Below are 14,491 nucleotides of genomic sequence, written 5' to 3' on the forward strand. Positions count from 1 at the left end.
GGACCATACGCAGGAGAAATCGGCCCGTCGAGTCGAGCCAAAGTCAGACGGGTGGTGGCAGATGAGCGATCACAAAAATTGATTGAAACATTATGACATGACACGACAACAACATATAAACACATCAAGAAGATAATTAAAACTTAAAATCAGCTCGACAAACATCTTGATGTCATTAATTGTTTGATTTTCACAAAAGGCAAATGAGTACATTGGATCTAGCCAACTCGCTTAATGAGCTTGGTGAAAGCCTCGTGGGTGAGAGTCTTTACCGATGGTTTGTCACCAATGCGTTCGGCTATCTCTTTGGCATCAGTGATGCCTTATCCAAGGCTAAGGCCACAAAATCCTAGGAAAGACCCCACACTTTTATCACCAAAGCTATAGATAGCTGCTTCCCTATTTACAAGAATACATTTATGGGCATTTTGGGCTATAGAGGCTTCAGACAGGATGGCGCTTAGGGCTCTGCACTTCAAAAATTCAGCTTGCGCATCATTTGAAAAGTCGTTGTGAATCACGCGAAGCATCTCGGCATTGAAGCTCGGGATGTAGTGCCATAGCGCAACATCTTTCCCCTCCACCTCCTTTCGTGCTCCACCCTTTCGGCTTGCGAACCAGTCCATTTCTCTTGCGGTCTACAAAGTAGATAGAAGAATGAGTTGACTTCAAAAAATTACAAATTAAGAGGGAAGAAATTGGGTGTACTACCTCAATGGCATCATCGTGATCCGTAAGGTCTGCATCACTAATATTGATGCTCCCGAGGCTGACGGAATCCGAAATGGCAAGCGGCTTGTGAGGGGCAAAGCTAGTTTCTGGCACACTCTCGTAGAAATCCTTGCACTGGGATATTTGTACAAGAGTCTCTGCCACAAGGGACTCTATTGAGGCATGATTTTCCGGGAGTGCAAGCACCTTTGTGACATCTACGGGAACTGAAGTCAATGCGGATGTCATCATCTTTGGATGGCTGTTGTGTGTCTCGCATGCCCGTGTACATAGCAATGACTGAGAGAGTTTCATCCTAGTGCAGCCTGAGGACATGGGCGATATCCAAAAATAAGAACTCTACACCTTCTACTATGATGGGGTGTAGAGTTCGCACTTCGAGCTCTGGAACTTCATCCATGACATTGTCCCCTTCGATGTCCCATTTCACAGCCTCAACTTGCGGCTCTTCCGCTAGAGGCACAAGTGCAAGAGATGCTTCTACACTGGGGTGACAATCTCCCTCTTTGGATCAGCTTCCTTGATCGAGATAAGGTGTGGCTTTCTTTGGAGGAGTGGCCTTCCTCTTTCCCTTGCTTTTCTCTGTTCCCTCCAAGATCAGGAGGGCAAGAGTCATGTCCCACCTCAAAAAACTTGTGTCGATGTTGCCCATTCCAAGATCTACCAGGTTATCTTCTTCCTCCTCCCTTAGATATGTGCTACTAAGGCCTTTGAGGAATCTTGCAAGCCTAAACCTGAAAGTTTTGTCCGCTTTGTAGGTATGCTTGATAAGATCCACATGCACCCAAGTCCCCTCCTCGTCTTCAAAGTTGACACAATATTTAGCCATGTATGTGTCCATGTAGCTAGTGAACGCCCCAAATACGTCATTATGGAGTTTGGCGGTGCCTTCCATGTCAATAGATGTCTGAAAGATGGGTGCAAGCTTCTTGATCAAGTGACCGAGGTCAAGCTTGTGCAATTGAGATAGGAGAGCTTGGGCGGGGGTGGCCATGCTTGAGTAGCGAAGAAGGCGAGGGGACCGCAAAGATGCAGAGAGTGAGGAGATGAACTCAAAATGGCCAAAAGTGACTTATAAAGAGGTCTTTAAAACTTTTTTCACTTAAAACCTCCAAAAAAATAAAAACACGCGACATAACTTAAAAGTGCACAAAATTGAACGCAAATTGCGAGTAGCCAAAATTGTTTTGAATTAATCTCTCAAAATCTGTTACATAGCTTGCTTGATATGGATACATCTAGGGAAGGGAATGCTTTTACAAAAGTAAGATGCCTCTTTCCTCTTACGTAGAGGTGTGTTATCAATCACAAATGAAAAGTCACCTTTCAGTGCAAACCTAAGGCCTAAGTACTCCCTTAGGTTCGCCATATTCCAATCAGCATTTACTACGATATCCCACACATCAGCTTGTGTGCTAACATGTACATCAAGCTGTTCTGCATCGTTGATGTCCAAATCGAGTGCTTGCCATTCGCCTCTAGTCAGCTTCCAACGTCTGTAAGGAAAGATAATGAGAGTTGTTGCTTTCCAAGCTGGTACCGAACGACCATCTTCTCCGACACCACCATGCACTTTATCTTGTCACCCTAATGTTGAATAACCTTCAAATCCCACGAAGGTGGCAGAAAGGCACTCATTGCTGTGCCTCCCTTTCCAATCCACATTGTAGGAGTCCGCCGCTGAACATCAGCCTCCTTAAACAAAAACACAAACAAATGTAAAGGCATGAAGAACGTGAGAGTCGCACGATGTGACCCATAGGTGCACTTCATTGCATTGCACACATCAATCTCAATCCGACGTCTGATTAGTGCAACCAAAGTATTGTCGGGCTTTGGCCAATCATGGTCCGTGAGACTTGGTGTAGGGAGCCTCCATAGAGTCCTAGAACCATCTCTTGACGTGGGTACAATATACTCTGCATGAAAGAAGAAAACTGAGCACTCTAAAAGCTCTGACGCCGAACAACCAGTATATAGTAGCTTGCCGATTTCAAAGTGGTGCGCCTCAAAGGTTCCACAAAGGGCCTCTAAAGGCTCCCATTCCACAAATGTCGACGGAAAGATGTCTGCACAGAACATTACAAGAACACACTTGAAAAAATCAAGCTTCCGTAACATGAAATGATATTAGCATGTCTCAGTGCAGCCCATAAAACAAGAAGCACAAATAAAACTTACAATTTGCAGGAAAGCGTTTGTGATTGGCATTGTCAACACGGAGTTGCGATGCCTTGTAGACGTGTTGGATCATCACCTACTTGCTTCTGTCAGCCCCTTGCTTGAGATCCACTATGCGACCCTTCCAATGGTGTGACTTTAACCCTATGTATCTGCGAGAGACTTTGTGGGCTCCCCTTGTGCTTGGATGCATCGTCACCCACATTCCTTTTGCAAAGGTGCTTGTAACCCACAAGCCAGTGTCGTCTTGTTCGTTGTTGCTGCTAAAGGACTCCACCCTTGAACGGTCGGCGACTCATTGTGCTTGGCTAACCGATTAAGCTAAATGCTATGAAGTTGTAGGTGTGTAAGAAAATCTCTGCAACCTAATGCTAGCAGAGCATATAAGCTGGCAAGAGGAGTCAAGAATGTGTATAAGCTAGCAAGAGGAGAGTGAAGAATGTGTGCAAGCAAGAGAGGATGGACTTGATGGGGGAAAAAGTGGACTGTTTTCCAAGCTTTCCATAGCCAAGAAGGCACAGAAAGATAGATCTAACTTTAGGAGGGAAGGGGAAGGCTGAATGGGGAGGGAGGAGGCCAAAAAATGACTCTTTTAGTTAGAGAGAGACTCAAAACCGAGCTTGCTAGTTTTAGAGAGAGGAAGAGGGAGTGGGGAGAGGAAAAAGTAGCTTTAAATGAGGGATAATGATGGGGGGGCGTTTTTGGCCCTGGCCCACTTTTTGAGGTGGGGTCATTTATACCAGTTTGAGCTGTCTTTATTAAAAAAAGGTGAGAAATTTGATTTTATTGAAAGATTTTGCATTTTCAGCCCAATTTCTTAAAAGAAAATGGTATGATTCAAGTTTGACCCCTACATATTAGGGGCAGGGAAATCCAACATTTTTCTCCACATGGCCTTCTCCCATTGCACCACTCCTTAATGACTGTCATTAGGCTTGGGGCAAATTAAAGGGCCCAAGAAGACCCCAAACAAGTCCTTATGGCCACACTTTCCTAGTGTGGTCATCAATGAATGTAACATAGTACCCGTAACCTACAATTGTTACAGTCTTAGTCGGTCCCCATACATCTGAATGTATGATATCCAATGGCCTTGCACTGACATGCTTTTCATGTGGGAAAGCATGTTTGGCATGCTTACCAAGTTGGCATGCTTCACATACCTTATGCATACCGTCAACCTTAAACTTTGGCAAATCTGCAACAATATTTTGGGCTTGCATAGACTTCAGTTCACTGTACATTCAGATAGTTGCCTTGCTGCAACTTCCCACTTTTAATGTCATTCTGCTTTCTATAGGAGTCCTTTGCCATCTTTGGCTCCCCTTGCCTCTAGACTGGCCTCTTCCACCTATGTAGTATGATTGCTGATGTGAATCATTGGACTGTTGTTGTCCAGAATTCTGATTTCCTTGTCGGCACTTTGGCCTCGACCATGGCCTCTACCTCTGCCTCTACCTGAATTAGAGTAGAAGGCGTGTTCTCATGTGTTCTTGCTTTGTGAAGCCTTTTCTTCTATGATCAGAATCCTCACCTAAAGCCTTTTCTTCTATGATCAGCATAGATATCAAGTCCCAAAAGTCGAGAATATTCTCCCTAACTGAAGTGGAGGTCTTGAATGGCTTGTACTCTTTGCCAAGCCCATTCAGATAGACACTCACCAAATAATCATCCTCCACTGATACATTGATAGACTGGCCTCTTCCACCTATGTATGATTGCTGCCTATGAATCATTGGACTGTTGTTGTCTAGAATTCCGATTTCCTTGTCAGCCACCACCTTGGCCTCTCGACCACGATCTCCACCTCTACCTCTACTTGAATTAGAGTAGAAGGCCTGTTTTCGATGTGTTCTTGCTTTGTGAAGAAGAACCTTTTCTTCTATGATCAACATAGATATCAAGTCCCGAAAGTTGGGAATATTCTCCCTAACTGCAATGGAGGTCTTGAATGGCTTGTACTCTTTGCCAAGCCCATTCAGATCGACACTCACCAAATCATTATCCTCCACTAATACATTGATAGACCCAAGGGATTCAACAATGCCCTTGATCTTTAAGGCATATTCATTGATTAATTTTTCTTTGCCATAATATGCAACTCTTCCTTTAACTGCAACTTCCTTGTCTTTGTGTTAGTCTGGAACATCTAAACCAGATTTTGCCATGCAATTGCTGGAGTGTTTGCATCCTGTATGTGTCCTATCACAGTGTCTGTGACACTAATTGAAAGCCAGTACATGACTTTTCTTGCATCCTGACTGCAATCCTTGAATGCCTTTATATCTGGAAGAGTGGCATTTTCCTCAGATAACTCTGGAGGCTCCTCATTGTCTCCTTCTACATAATCCCAAAATCCTTTACCCATTAGGAAATTGGTCATTCTGAACTTCTAGGCATGGAAGTTATTCTTATCTAGCTTCTCACTAACAATCTGATTAATTTCGTCACACATGTTTTCTTGTAGCAAAATCAAATAACCTACAAACAGACAACTTCTGTATGTAACCTGTAATACAATAGTATCTCCTGTAACTACTGCAACGGTACTTCAGCATAGCCTTTGTGTCACCAAATGTGACCAGAGTACGTGTACATACACCCAGTATCAACAATACATGTGCAAACCCTGTCTCTCCACTTCTAAAATGCACTGCTGCGCGTGTAAGTACATTCAAGGGTACCATGGACAATTTCCTGTTTTATACACTTAAGATATTAAGAGTTGTATTTTTTGTGAGACAAGTTGCATTGAAGCAACTCATCATGGGCAATCTTGGAACATATGATCAATGCCACATCGTTCACACATGGGTTGCAAAGTGTTAGTGACTATGGGCATGGTACTCGCCCCTCCTCTCACCTCACTTCACTCACACACACTCACTACCATGCATTAGGGAGAGAGATTAGTAAGAGGATTAGCAAGAGCAAGACACAATTGCACAATGGGAGAGTATGTTATATTATGAGATAAATTCACTTATATACATGGCCATAAGTGTTCACACTCACTTAAACTGTGGCCGGTCGGGCATTTTAGGCTCATAAGAGGTCTAATGCTATTACAATGACTACTCTCATAATATATCCATGAAGTACATCACTTGGGACTTCATCCTACATGCTACCACATGCTCTTGAAGTAGGAATCGCCATAAATACTCTGCCACACCATTACGAGCACCCGTCCAAATTGTAGATTTGGACACCATTGCTTCATATCTCTTGAATGTATGACCCTTTGGTGTATCTACCTTGACTCCTGGATGTAACATAATGGTCGTAGCTCTTGTTAACCCTAGGAATGGGTTAACAACTGGGTCTGTTATTATTATGACTTATGTACCTCCCTTAAGTTAACAAACATGTGAAGCTTGTCACCTTGGCAAACAATACCTCTCTTACCACCACTGTCTTTCTTGTGGTAAATCTTGGGCTAGACTCAATAGAATTTATGTTTTTAATTGCGATTGGATAAATTTCTATGGGAAAAAATGAATCTAAAAGACTCTTGATGGTCAATAATTCAATAACATTTTCTTTAGCTATATGATTTTCAAGACTTGGGAAAGAATTAAGAACTCTCATGACTCTAATTTTGATAAAAGTGGAATAACTTGACCAATAATCATTAACATTGCTTCAGATCTACTGGTAAGAAGATGGCTTTTAAGAGGAAAAAAGAAATTGTGGCTAGATCTAAAATGGAAAATCTCAGGCAAATTAGTAACTCTAGACCTCCATCTAACTTTGAGACCTCCATTCTTAATCATCAATTCCAAACTGTTAAAACTTGTGAAGAGCTTGATGTTGCTAAAGCCAGGTTTCACCTCATGGATTTTGAGCTTAAGGAGTTTCATGGAACTTCAAAATTTCTCTTTAAAAATCTTAAGTCTAAAAAGAGACATCATTACTCATTTGACTCTTCTTGATGACTCTATCATTAAATATAGGAGTGAGATCCCTCATGCTTATGTTGATCATTTTGGTAAGATTATTAGTAATAAGCCTCCTATTAATTAACAAGTTGATCATTTTGGTAAGATTATTCATAATAGGCCTCCTATTAATAAAAACGATTTGATCATTTTGGTAAGATTATTCATAATAGGCCTCCTATTAATAAAAACGATTTGATCATTTTGGTCAGATTATTCATAATAGGCCTCCTATTAATAAAAACGATTTGATCATTTTGGTAAGATTCTTAGTAATAAGCCTCCTATTGATAATGAGTTGATCATTTTGGTAAGATTATTAGTAATAAGCCTCCTATTGATAACGAGTTGATCATTTTAGTAAGATTCATAGTAATAAGACTCTTATTGATAATGAGTTTCTTAAAGCTAGTGCTATGCTTCTTAACCATGCTCCTTCTTGTGTCAATCCCACCATTGTCGTAACTTGTTAGGCTTAATCAGGCGTGCACTAACATTGAGCTTGAGTATATTCTCAAGCATCTTGGTAATGACAAGACTCCTTGACTTGATGGTCTTTCTACAAAGTTCATTGTTCACAATTAGGGTTGGCTTGGTTCTCTTATAATAACTGATATCATTAAAGAAATTTGGTCTTCTCAAAGCATTCCCAATATTTTTAAAGAAGGAGTCTTTAAGCTTATCTCTAAGCAAGTTATATGCTCCTCTCTAACCCATTAGAGGCCTATCACTATGTTTGGTATTCTTTACAAAATTCTCTCTAAGGCCATTTCTATTAAGGTAAGTCCCATTTCTATCAGGGTAAGCCCCATTCTTAAGAATCACATTCACTCGAGCCAGTATAGTTTTGTTGGAGAGAGACCCATTATGGATAATATCCTTACTGTTCAAATCAGTATTGAGTATACTCTGTACACTAAATAGAATATGGTTATGCTTTAGCTTGATTTTGCTAATACATTTGATACTATTAGATTGGGCTTTATCAGAGATGTTATGACTAAAATGGGATTTGGGAGTATATTTGCTAATGTCATCTTTGTTCTTGCTAAGGGCTCTTACTCTCATATTGATATTAATGGTAAGCTCTCTGATAAATTTTTTTGATATGTGAGACAGGGCTACCCCCTCAATCCCCTTTTGACATTAACATGCATCCCATATTTTTGTACTTAGATCATATGGTTGGGACTAATAAAATTTATGGTCTTAAAACTCCATCTACAAATTTGGTGGGGGTGGGTTTTGCTAATGATGGTTTTATGATGAGATCAAAGCTACTAACACCGATCTTAATGCCTACATGAAAATTCTTAACACTTTTTGCTTTGGCTGCTGTGCTGGTGAACATTGGTAAATTGGCTCTTATCAAATCTCAATGCTTGAGACTTTAATAATTTGATTTGGAATGTGGATGAAAGGCTCCCGCTGGTCATACTTTTAGACATTTGGGTTACCCTATTGGTGTTAATGTTTCTAATAAAGACTTAATCCAATGGACTCCAAATACGATTAAAAAGAAAACTGATTATTGGAAGTGCTCTGAGTGGCCTCTTCAAGTCATAAGATTATCTAACCAATCATTATGCCTTACATTCTTTATTTTCTTCCCTTGCTTGATTGGAAAAAAACTCATATTAAAATGGTTTGAGAAAATTCTGAGGAGATTCTTGCAGTTAAAAAATGAAAATCATAAAGGGTTTGCTTATACTAAAGGATCCTTCACCACCCACTAATTCTAAGACTCATGGGGGCTTGGGCCTTATTAATATCCATGCTCATATGCTTGCCAAAAGAGCTACTTTTATTGACAAAATGATAGATAATAAAGAAGCTTGGATAGATTGTTTACAAGGCATCATCCAAGACACCCAAACTTACTTTCACGAAAATTGGAACCTTGACAAATGGGATAAGCTTCTTTCTTATGCTCCTTGCAAGGTCCCTTTTACTACCTCCAATCTCTTGGTTTCCTCTTGGAAAGTTTATTTTTCTAACTTGATTTAGAATGGCAGGAGGAGATTCATTGGCTATAGAGAACACTTTTTTGGAGTTTCAGATTCTTGAACTCCCCGCGGCCAATGCTCTTGGGATAAAGGCTAAAACTCTCTTTCAAAAAGGAGTTAGAACTATTACTGATGTTAAGGGTCATAATGATGGGAAGTATAAACTCTCTGATTCTTTTAGAATTGCTTGGCATACTTTTTACACTCACATTCATAGCCTTGACATTCACATTAATTTTTAGACTAATTCTAGAGACATGAGGATTGGATGATTGCTTCCTTCAATAAAAATTGGTCGTCACGCTGGCTCCTACAAAGGCTTTCTACTCCATTCGGTGACATCACTAAAGATATCTTTGGACATTACAACTCTCTTTGGAACCTACAAAGAAGCAATAGATCAATGTCTTTTCAAGCATCTGGTCTCCTCAATTGGACTCAAGCATAGAAACTTTTTTGGAGACTCCTTACAGGATCCCTCCCTAGGGTCATAAAGTGCAAAAAAGGAATTTCAAAAATGGTATTTGTCATGGATGTGGCTTCAAGTTGGAACCTATAAAGCATTGTTTTATGGGATGCCCTTAAATTAGCAAACATTGGTATTCCTTGATTTTGGGATGTAGCATCAAGCTAGAAACTGTAAAGCATTTTTTTTATGGGATGCCCTAGAATTAGCAAACGTTGGTCTTCCTTTGATTTTGAACATTTGAAAGGCATTTGGCTACAAGCTTACTAGATACCAATGGCTTTTTGCTAATTCGAACATAGCTGCTCTAAAAATGGAAATGGAAATTATCCTTCATTTCTTTAGAATCTGGTTTTTTTTAACCATATTTGGATTACTAGAAATGGTAGGGTATTTGAAGGACACTGCTGTGAAAATGCCTCTTGGCGGCACATCTTAAAGACGAAAGTGCTTGAAGACATCCTCTGTTATAATCTTGATAAGAACTAGTGGCTTGACCCATCCCTGACGGCAAGAGTATTCTTATTTGTTGATCACAAATCAGTGCAGTAGAGAGAGGTGTTGCTCTAGAGTCCCAAGATCATGGGTTCAAGCCCTCATTTTACGAAAGCGATGGCACGCACGGGTGTGTTTTTTTTCCTTTTTAATTCTAGATAATTTGAAAAAAAAAAGAAACGCTCATCTTCGAAGGGAAAGTAGGGATAAGCCTTATATTTGAAGCCCATGATGGGCCCCATGGTCCCTAACTTGCCAACCTATATATAAATACACCATGGTCCCTAACTTGCCAACCTATATATAAATACACCATGCTTGCCATATATATACATGTAGAAACTCCTAAAGCACTTAATTTCATTGAATAAAGCACCAAACTTGGCATAAATAAACAGCCAGCATTTCAACCCAAAATAATGTTGACAATCTCAACACACCTGAACAAAGCTTTAAAACAATCTTCGGACAACTGGAGAATATCTCCTTGGAAGCCTATACTCCTCGCCTCCATCTGGAAAAAAAACATTAAAGAAAAAAACATTAGCTAGTGCAAGATAAACTTTTCGTGGAAAAAAGAAGGAAAATAACAAAAACTTACAGAACTCATTTGGTGGATCAATATTTGAGGCGAATGGGGTTTGAGCAGGCTTGTAGGAGACAGCAAACTGAAAACTTCTATATTGTCCAGTGCTTATGACTTGAAAATCTAACCTATTAGGCTTTTCGGACAATCTTCGGACAACTGGATTATCTCTCCTTGGAAGCCTATACTCCTCGCCTCCATCTGGAAAAAAAACATTAAAGAAAAAAACATTAGCTAGTGTAAGATAAACTTTTCGTGGAAAAAAGAAGGAAAACAACAAAAACTTACAGAACTCATTTGGTGGATCAATATTTGAGGCAATGGGGTTTGAACAGGCTTGTAGGAGACAGCAAACTGAAAACTTCTGTATTGTCCAGTGCTTATGACTTGAAAATCTAACCTATTAGGCTTTTCATAGTCCACAAACATTACATGTACATGAAGTTGATCCGTGATCTTCTGTAATCTCAAACTATAAATTCCAAGAAGCCCAAAGCTCTCGTTTGTAAGGGTCTTAACCATACAAACCCAAAGCTCTCGTTTGTAAGGGTCTTAACCATACAAACCCAACAATAATTTGGCTTCTAAAAAATAAAGATATTCTCTGTTGTGAAAAGAATGTATCAATAGAAATATAAATTTATCAAACATAAAGCAAAACCTACATAAAAAATAGGTTTCTATATATACCATAAAACATCGGTGCTATCTAACAATTCGATAATTAGAGATGTTGTTGCTTGTCCTTCCCAAAATGGAGGGTCTACAATTCAGCCCCATGAATATTACATCGATTATGGAAAACAAAAATACATGAATTATAGCAATCTCAAAAATAATTACCTTCAATATCTTGGCTATCACCATAAACAAATGAAAAATATCTCCTTGCCACCTCCATCCTAAGAAATATACCCCTGATATCAAATATAACACTCACAACACGAATAATTTACATAACACTTTAAGGTCTCCCTCCCTCCCTCTCTCTCTCTCTCTCTCTCTCTCTCTCTCTCTCTCTCTCTATATATATATATATATATATATATATATATATATATATATATATATATATATATATTATATAGTATTTTATGCCAAGCAAGAAAAATAAATAAAAGCAAGTCAAAAATAAATGTTTGCTTATCCAAATGTCTAAAAATAACAAACAGGAACTCACCGACACCCGCCGTCTGTCATCTCAACAATTAGAACCACCTCTTGGGCAATGACAAGGCACTCTCTTTTGTGGATCTATATGGTATCTTTAGCTAAATGCAAGTAGATTTATATCCATAAATTCAATAATACCAAAGAGAGAAGCATCAATGTGAAAGATTGCACAGAAAGACAACATAGATTATACATGGTACATCATTGGAAACATTCTCTTCATTGATACAGATATATCTATCAATGTAGTCTCCAACATTTGTAAGCTGTTATATCAATAGCTTGTTCTCTACCTTTTGGGCATATATTAAATTTACATCCTGATTTATGCCATTTGGAAAACCTCCTTGTAGACAACATTGGTTGTGAAGACTTCGGTTGAACATTCTATGCTGCTTTCCTATTCCATATGATGATTTACACACACTTTCGCTGCATCAAATGATCTAACATGTGACATAGCAATGTACAACTGTCCATGTGTGAATACTTGTGTGGCCAAGTAAAGTCCCAATACACTCAATGTTTGTCCTTGGGACTTATTTATTGACATACTAAAGGCTAACCTTACAGGAAATTGCCTCCTTCTCATGTCAAAAGGCAATTGCAGCATAGTAGGTATGAATGTTATCGTGGGAATAAAGACCATGTCTCCAATGTTTATACATGTAATGATTTATGCTTCTATCACCTTTGAGTGAAATTGCTTGCATATCAATCTGGTACCATTACAAAGTCCTTGTCGAGGATCCAAATTGTGGAGCACCATGATAGAAGCACTAATCTTTAGAATCAAGCGATGAGGAGGGTAACCACCACACCCAAGTTCAAACTATTCAAGTACTCAATTGGGTACAATATTGCATCATTCTCTGAAGAAGCAACCGAATCAGCACTGAGGTATTCTCTTTCAAGACCAAGCAATGCACTCATGGCTAGTTCATTAACCTCATCAACCTCTAGATTTCGTGGTGCAAGTATAGCACAGTCTTTAAAGAAGAATACATTTTCCTCCACCCTATGAATATCTTTGTATACCCATTCTACCAAACTCAAAATGGAGTTCCCATGGATCAACATTCGTGGTGGTATTACCACTCTACCTTATTGTTTGGATGGCTTATAGAGCCGTCTCCAATTTGTAATGTCCATTTGATAAATTCTTGTTCTGTACAATCATAAGCACTCTATCTAACCTGCACGTTTTGGGTGAGCCTTAGAACATTCACATATCTCCAAATATGTGACCGGAATAACGTTGCATCAACAATGTCCTCATGCGATCCCTTTGGCACAACCGGTAAGATTTGCCTAAAGTCACCCACCAAAGAGCATAACTTTCCCACCAAACATTGTATCACTCTGCATAATGTCTTTCGATGTCCTGTCCAATGCTTCATATGCGTACCAATGTCCTATCCAATGCTTCATATGCGTATCAATGCATCATTGGAGCCTCATCCCAAGCAAGCTTCAACACCTCCGCTAATGGGTTGTTAGCTTTAATTCCACATATGCTAGAAGCATTAAGCACTAATGGGAATCTAAAACGTGAGTGCAATGTACGACCATTTGAAAGTAACAATGCAGCTATTCCAGATGATGCACATGACAATGCAACGTAATTCTCTCCACGTAATCATGACAGCAAGGCATTATAAAGATAGGTTTTGCCTAATCCACCCGGTCCATCAAGGAAAAAAACACCACCCTGGTTCAAAGAAACAGTCTCAAGGAGGGTATAGTCAAATGCTCTTGATTGACAACTATTCAGACTCCTTTCCATGGAAATGAACAAATCAGTGTGTTGAACAGAATCAAACATCATCTCTTCCATCAGCAAACCATTGTTGACACTGGTAACACTTCATCTATTGGGAACAGGAAACCCTTCAAAATCATGCAACCATTTTCCATACTATTGTAAGAGGTCTTGCATTTGCAACAGAGCTTGATTCTTTGCTATAGAATGACAAACATCAACATCTGTACACCCTCTCTGCTGCTGTAAGGAATGGAAAAATTTATCTGAAAGCTTGGTGGAGAATTTATTCCAAAGGTGTCCAGGGGATATATGCTCACAAAAAACCATTATAATGACAAACAATTGACACAGCTGAAATCCTGTTTTCTAAAATGCAGCTTCTTGGAGACACATATACCACTCCTCATCGTCGCTCTCAAGCATTCCTCTGGCTTCACATGTAGCCTTAAAACAGGGATACAAATGTCCATTCACCATTCGTAAATCCTCAAATGATTTACAACCTTTGCACACAGTTTGTAACATGCGTAAGTAATATTGCTCACGTACACTCGGAGTAACATTATACATACGTCCGATCACATTTCCCCTTTTCCTTTTAGTCCATGACCATAAAGCTGAATTCCACACCCAATTGCAAGGGAAATCAACATATAGTAGGCTACTTGCATCCGTATACATTTGATTAGCTTTGAACCATTCAGTTAAAGATGTTCTTTGGTTTCTTTCACAACTAATCACATCACACAAATCATCCTGATCATTGAATATCCATTATTGTGCATTGGGAGATGTACATGCAACCTTTGTATATCAGTCAAAGATGTTCTTTGGTTTCTGTCACAACTAATCACATCACACAAATCATCCTGATCATTGAATATCCATTATTGTGCATTGGGAGATGTACATGCAACCTTTGTATATCAGGCTTTTCATCATGCAAATCATATTGGTATATGCGCCAGCATGCCTCTGACGTAGACACATAATGCCTCTGACGTAGACACATAATGCACATCCAAATATTGACTAACCTCATCAATAACCCCATGTGAGTCTTGCAACTCTATAGTAGCTCTATCATGTCCTTTGTATACATACTTATACAAATACTTTACGACAGTAATAGTAGAGCATACTTCA

This window comes from Cibotium barometz, chromosome 29 (assembly GCF_041138505.1).
Source record: "Cibotium barometz isolate CiBa-2024 chromosome 29, ASM4113850v1, whole genome shotgun sequence".
Taxonomy (NCBI): Eukaryota; Viridiplantae; Streptophyta; class Polypodiopsida; order Cyatheales; family Cibotiaceae; genus Cibotium; species Cibotium barometz.